Below are 7,623 nucleotides of genomic sequence, written 5' to 3'. Positions count from 1 at the left end.
CCATGACTTTCACAGCAGTGAACCACACTGTGCTTGTCATCAGTCCATAGTTGCTTGCTTTGAGGAGGACATCGGCAGGTCTCACGTCTGAGGTAACCAGCAGTCATTGCTGGGAGATACATCTCTGCTCCATCACCCCAGAAGGAACTGCTGTTGTGCCACTCTGGGAAAAAGCTGTGAATGCCCATAACCCTGAGTATTCCATGAACCCCAGAGTCACAGCTCAAAGATTCATGCTTGAGTTCCAAACCATGGTTCTTTGACACCTCCCCACATACCCATCCTTCAGATTTCAGCTCCACAGTTGCACCTTACATTTCCCTGTTCCAGGCAGCACTACCAATGCTATTGCAAGTTAGCCAAGGCCCCAGACTCTGGAGCTCTTGCCACTCTGTGAGTACCCATGCTCCAGTCCCCAGCTCCATGGCTGCTCCACGGGCATCCACACAAAAGACATCAGTGCAACCACCAATGAGAAAGATCTCAAATAAAGCACCTAAACTTATGACTCAAGGAACTAAAAAATGAGCAATTTAAGGCCAAAGTTATCACAAGGGAAGAAATAACCAAAATTGATAAATAAACTCGTTAAATGGAGACTAAAAACACAATAGAAAAAAATAAACAAAGTTGGCAAACTTTAGCTAGACTAAAAAAAAAAGAGAGAATATGTAATTAAATGATATCAGATATGAAAGAGAAGATGTTACAACTGTACTGATATAAAAAATATCATAAAAGGCTGTTATGGACAGTTATATGCCAGCAAATTGGATAACCTATAAAAATAAGAGAAACTCCTAGAAATATATAACCTACCAAGATTGAATCATGAAAAATCGAAAATCTGAGCAGACAGATAACTAGTTAAAGAGATTGAATCATTAATCAAAAATCAACCAACAACAAAAGCCCAGGAACAGATGGATTCACTAGTGAACTATAACAAACAAGTCAAGATAATTAACATCAATCCTTCTCCAACTCCTCCAAAGAATTGAAAAGGAAGGAAATACTTCAAAACTTATTATTAGAGCATATCATCGTCTTTTTTTTCACAAATGTACAAATATTTCACTTTCCCAAACTTGAATTTCCAAAGCTGGCTTTCTTTTCTTGTTGGTTTCTTTTATTTTTATTTATTTTTTTTATTGCTTTCAGGGGTAGAGTTTAGTGATTCATCACTTACATACAATCTAGTCCTCATCACAACCCTCCTTAATGCCCTCCACCCATTTAACCCACAGGCCCCACCCACCTTCCCTCCAGCAACCCTCAGTTTGTTCTCTATAGTTAAGAGTCTCTTATGGTTTGCCTTCCTCTGTTTTTATCTTATTTTATTTTCCCTTCCCTTTCCCTATGTTCATTTGTTTTGTTTCCTGAATTCCACATATGAATGAAATCATATGTATTTTGTGTTTCTATGACTGACTTATTTCAGTTAACATAACACATTCTAGTTCCATCTACATCATTGCAAATGACAACATTTCAGCATTGTCTCTTTTTAAAATATTTTATTTATTTATTTGATAGAGAGAGACAGCAAGAGAGGGAATACAAGCAAGGGGAGTGTGAGAGGGTGACACAGGTTTCCCATCGAGTGGGGAGCCCAATGCAGGACTCAATCCCAGGACTCTGACCTGAGCCAAAGTCAAACGCTTAATGGCTGAGCCACCCAGGTGCCCCCAGCATTGTCTTTATAACAAAACCAGAAAGGAATCTATAAGAAAAGAAATTATGTATTAATATCTTTGATGAAAATAGATGCAGTATACACAGCAAAAGGCAAGCAAATGGAATTCCACAGCACTTCAAAAGAATCAAACACCATGATTGATTAAAATATATCTCTGGAAAGCAAGAATGGTTTGAAATATGCAAACCAATAAATATTACTCAGCCATGAAGGAGGAGAACATTTTGTGATTTGGACAACCTTGTTGAACTGGGAAGATATTACATTAAGTAAAATAGGCCAGAGAAGAAAAGACGAATATAGCAGGGTGTCATTAACATGGATTCTACAAACAGAAACAAAAACAAGCAAACAAAAGTAAAACTCAGAAACTAAGAGGAGAATGGTATTGTCAGGAGCTGTGTGTTGTGGGAAATGTGGAGATGTTTGTCAAAGGGTACACATTTGTTGTTACTTGAACAAAGTCTGAGGACCTAAGGTACAACATGGTTAGTATAGTTAATATTACTATATTGTATAATTGAGACTTGCTTGGAGAGTAGATATTAACCATTCTCCACAAAAAACAAACAAATAAAATGTTAATAATGTGGTAATAAAATGGTAATTATCTTAATTGTGGTTATTATTTCACAACATATCCTATACCAATTAATTATGTTGCTATCTTTAAATATATATATATATATAGTTTATTATATCTCAATAGAAGTAAATTAAAATAAAAATATGTCATTATCCTGAAGCTGAGAATCTTCTTTTCAAATATGTGAGGTGTGTATTATGTGTACATGTGTTCATTTCTTATTTGGGGGACAACTCAAATGCTTTAAGGTTATTCTTACAAAAAGTTACTCTAGGTATCCGTTTTTGCTGTTCCCAGTTTTACTGAGATATAACTGACATATAACATTGTGTAAGCTTAAGGTGTATAGTGTGATTATTTGATTTACTTATATATTGCAAAACAGTAATTTTAGTTAACAACATACTTTACCTCACATAATTACCCTCCTTTCTAAATTCTTAGTGTTTATTCAATAAATATACTGAGCCTCATAGGAACTAACTTATGTCACTTATCTTAAACCTTACTTTATTATCAATATTTGTTCTCAGAGTAAAATATACTCATTAAAAGAATCACACTCATGAATGCCCAGAAACTATCACAGAAGTGGAAGGAGGCTGTGGCAAGCTAATCTTATTTCAGGAACCTCAGTTGGGTAGCTATTTGTCCCATGGAGTCAGATTCTCCACAATGAAGAAATAATGTCTATAGACATGAACTACCAGACAAGAGTTACATTGCATCACACAACAAACTCACCACCATGAACATAAAAATAGGGACATTTCTTTCTTTCTTTTTTTTAATTTTACGTATTTATTTGACAGAGACAGAGACAGCGAGAGAGAGCACAAGCAGGGGGGAATGGAAGAGGGAGAAGCAGACCCCTGGCTGAGCTGGGAGCCCCATATGGGGTTCAATCCCAGAACCCTGGGATCATGACCTGAGCTGAAGGCAGACACTTAACCAACTCAGCCACCCAGGCACCCAGGCACATTTCAATATCCTTAGATAAAAACTATTGACAGTAATGTTGTAGATGTTGCCAAAAATATTTATGATGTAGTATATGGCTTAAGGAAAAAAAATAAATACTTTAAAAATTCAGTCTTAAAAAGAAGGAAGGAATTTAATTCTCTAAAGACCTATTAAAATTCTATGCACAGAAAACCATTTTGTAACTCTCTAATAGTTGTGTGATTAAAGTTTTGTTTTAAATTGCATATCCAGAAAATGAGGCATAAATGACTTTCACATATGGTATTAGCTGCTCTAGCTGTAAACTTTGTAAAAAAAAAAATCACCACCTTTCCACATTAATAGAAAATGAAAGGCATACAATATTGAAAAAGAAAGAGAAATTATATGAAATAATGTGATATGTCATTTAAAAATTAGAACACCAGAAACACCATCAATTAAATATATTTAAATTACACATAAAGTGATATGATTAAATTCAACAAATCAAGTGTGCACAAGGTGCTAGACACTAAGGAGAGTTAAAAAGGAAGAAGAAGAAGAAGAAGAAGAAGAAGAAGAAGAAGAAGAAGAAGAAGAAGAAGAAGAAGAAGAAGAAGAAGAAGAAGAAGAAGAAGAAGAAGGGGAGGAAGGAGAAGAAGAAGAAGAGGAGGAAGGAGAAGAGGAAGAAGAAGACAACTTTCTTCTATTTAGTATCAGCCCAAATAAAATGCATATATTCCTTGAGGGTAGTGTGAAATCCAGCCAAGCCACAGGGAATTATTAACATTTAATTTTTGGTGTTTTTTTGTTGTTGTTGCTTTGTTTTTTGTTTTTTCCATTCTGCACTTCCACTTGAAATTTCTCTTTTGACATGTGCTTTTGATGAATTATCATTCTTCATGACTCAGGTTAACCCACTTTTAAAAAGAAGACTTTCTTCAAGTCTCTACAGTGTGCTGTAGAGTTTTCTTCCCCTCTAGTGCAGTTAAAAGTCAGCATGTACTTTCTCTTGCATTAGATTATGAGGTTTCTGGGAAGAGTGAATGTTTCCTGTGTAGCCCAAATGGATCATTTCATGGTTGTTGAAAAATGTGGGAATTTAACAAAATAAAACATGCAATGAAACAAGCTGTGGTTTAAAGTCCTCAGTCAAAGAAAGGAGAATTCACAGTAAGGTGAGAGAAGTTGTTTTTTAGGGAAATATTTCTGGGAAAAGGTGAAAACTGAGTTGAGCTTTGCAATACAGATATAAAACACTGTCTGAGAAAAGCATTAGTTGAGTAAAAGCACAAGTTTGAAGGGATGCAGTGACATTTTGAAAACACTGTTTTATGATAACATTGATCAATTTAGAGAGGAAAAGCTGAATCATATTTCACAATATTTGAGAAATAGTCTGATGAGAACCATTGAAGGCTTTTCCCCATAAGTTTCAGTATTTGTTTAGTTTGATTATATTTACTATGCTATAGATTCACTCCCAGCCTGAAATTGATGTTTCAAGTACATATGGATGGAATACAGTGTAATCAAGAAGGATGCTATGACACTTGATTAATAAAGAAAAAAGAATAAGAACATCAATATTGTAGGGGAGAACAATTAAATGAGGCATGTGACATTATGGAGTCAGAAAACTGACCTGAAATCTCAATGCCACTTTCTTTATTAGGTGTACCTTTCCCAGTGTTAGGATTAATTTACTAATATGCAGACATATTCAATAAAATAGTATAATCTCCTAACACTAGTCATGAAAAGGATACAGTGCTGTCAGAGAAAAATAACCTGATATATTTTCAATACTTTTGACATAGAGTTACATGTATTTTTAGGTAATATGTCATTAGGATTAAAGTGTGTAAATGCAAATTCTCTTTACTGACATTTTAAGGGAGTATCTTTTGATTTTGGGAAACTCTCCATCTCTCTAAAAGTCTCTTCAAGGCTCCAGTCACCTCCTTATTCCTCAGGCTCTAGATTAGTGGGTTCAAAGCAGGATTGATGACAGCATAGAATAAGGAGATTGGTTTATCACCCTCGGCTGAATATAGAGATTTGGGCCTCACGTACATGAACATACCTGTCCCATAATAAATGGTCACCACAGTCAGGTGAGAGCTACAGACAGAGAATGCTTTTTCCTACCCTCTGCTGAGTGCATCCTCATCACAGCCACCAGTATGCAAAGGTAAGATAGAGTAATAAGGAGGAAGGGGAGCAAGACGGTCCCGGATGCACCTATCACCATCATTGTCTCCTGTAGGGATGTATCAGCACAGACCATATGAAGAAGAACAGGTACTTCACAAAAAATATGGTCAACAGTGTAAGGGCTACATAAGGGAAGCATGGTGAAGTAGAGGGGCACCACTGAGACAAAGAAGCTGATGGTCCATGCCCCCACAGAAAGCTGCACACACACAGACCAGTTCATGATGAGCAGGTATCGTAGAGGGTAACAAATGGCCACATAACGGTCCAAAGCCATGATTGCCAATATAATGCACTCAGCTGCTCCCATTAACAGGGAGATGTAGGTCTGGGCAATGCAGAGTTCATAAGAGATAACTTTCTTAGAAGCAAGGAGGTTGAAGAGCATCTTGGGGACCACAGCTGTGGTGTAAAATATGTTGAGAAAGGCCAAGTGGCAGAGGAAAAAATACATGGGTGTCTTGAGGCAGGAATCAATTACCACCAAGACGATGACAGCTGTGTTTCCAAAGAGATTGATCAGGTAGACCCCAGAGAAGAGGAAGAAGAGGGGGATCTCAGCCTGGGGATGATTGGAAAATCCAACAAGGACCAACTCGGTGATGGTGCTGGAATTTTCCTGAGCCATTTTGGCTTCCAGTGATAACTAATGATATAAGCAGAAGAAAAAATGTTCCTTATGGACATAGAATCATCGTCAAATATCAAAGAAACTCTATTACTTTAACATTAAAACGTTATTGAGGAGATTATATTCAGTAACTTCCCGACCAAATTTTCCTTTAAAAAAAATATTCCCTTTAACTGAAATTTGAAAAACATAATCACAGGTACTAGAATAAAACAAATTTCCATTTGATTGTTATATCAGGGTAAAGCAAATTCTAATTTTAATCCCAGAATAGCCATAAACACATACAAATGTACATATGCACATATCTGTTCAATTTGCAATATCAATATGTGGCAGACATGGATGTAGAACTAAAATAAATCTGATGATCTTAGTATAATCCACATATTTACCACTGTTCATGTTTCCATTTAGAAGTGAGAGGCTCATTTGAATGCATACATTTGTTCATTTATAGGGATATGGTGTGTAGCTTTGAAATTTAGAGAAAAATATAGGTATATATTAGTTTAGACTTATATGATCCAATCTCCAAAACCAAGTCACAGATATAGACATGAGGAATAAGCTCTTCCATTTATCTTAATCTTCACCACTTTACATTTTTAAAGCACTGAATCTCAGGCAGGAATAAAAACTTTCTGTGTCAGATAATGGGCTCTCCAGTCTCTTCCAAAAAATGTGTAAAAAATGTATTCTTTTTTCTTTAACAATTTCATTCTTCCCTCTTCTCAGAGTTGTATAAATATGGACCAGGTTCTACACCAGCACACACCCAATACCCACTGTGTTTTCATGTATTCCCCTTGTTTCCTCCAAATTGTGTCTTTTGAATGTGGAAATTTATAACCTGATAAGTATTCTTGGTATAATAAGATAAATTCGTTCTTGGGAAGCCATTTCATCTTGGCATCTAATAAGGACAGTTCTAATGGCATAGTAGCATATCTAATAGTTGTATTTTTTATTTTGGACAGCATTATAATTTTTTATTGGAATTATTTTATCTGAATTATGCAATGACCTTCTGGGATGGGTTTTGGGTCATAGCTTTGATTAACACAGAGGATCACAGCAAAATAACTACATCATCACTATTGAGTCTTCTGACATATCACTCTTAGCACTCATAGGCACTCATTCAAAAAATACAAGAGATGACATTTCTAGAAATGGCAATATCATATAGCTTTCATCCCTTCTTCAGGATTATGAAAATGCTGTGCAAAAAGCCCAGTTAAAAATAAGCATAATATCAAGCTACAATATTTTTCCAAGGTCATTATATAATAAAAGTGTTTTTCAATTAAAAAAAATGTCATCACACCCTTACAAAAGGAAGAAAAATCAGGTAAACTTGTCCAAAATCTAGGAAGAAAATTACCATTTGGATATTGGAGTCTGTCCTGACATGTAGTTAAAGACATTTCATAGGGGCGCCTGGGTAGCGCAGTCGTTAAAGCGTCTGCCTTCGGCTCAGGGCGTGATCCCGGCGTTCCTGGATCGAGTCCCACATCGGGCTCCTCTGCTGGGAGCCTGCTT

General features: G+C 36.0%; 1 pseudogene; it reads right to left on the bottom strand.

Moving 5' to 3' along the window:
* Window positions 1-5,122: 5,122 nt before the first annotated feature.
* On the bottom strand, window positions 5,123-6,075 carry LOC103680355 (annotated as a pseudogene).
* Between the last annotated feature and the right edge of the window lie 1,548 nt (window positions 6,076-7,623).

This window comes from Ursus maritimus, unplaced genomic scaffold, assembly GCF_017311325.1.
Source record: "Ursus maritimus isolate PB19 unplaced genomic scaffold, ASM1731132v1 scaffold_5, whole genome shotgun sequence".
NCBI lineage: Eukaryota > Metazoa > Chordata > Mammalia > Carnivora > Ursidae > Ursus > Ursus maritimus.
The sequence above is the reverse complement of the archived record's forward strand: the minus strand, read 5'-3'. Positions and strand labels throughout refer to the sequence as shown.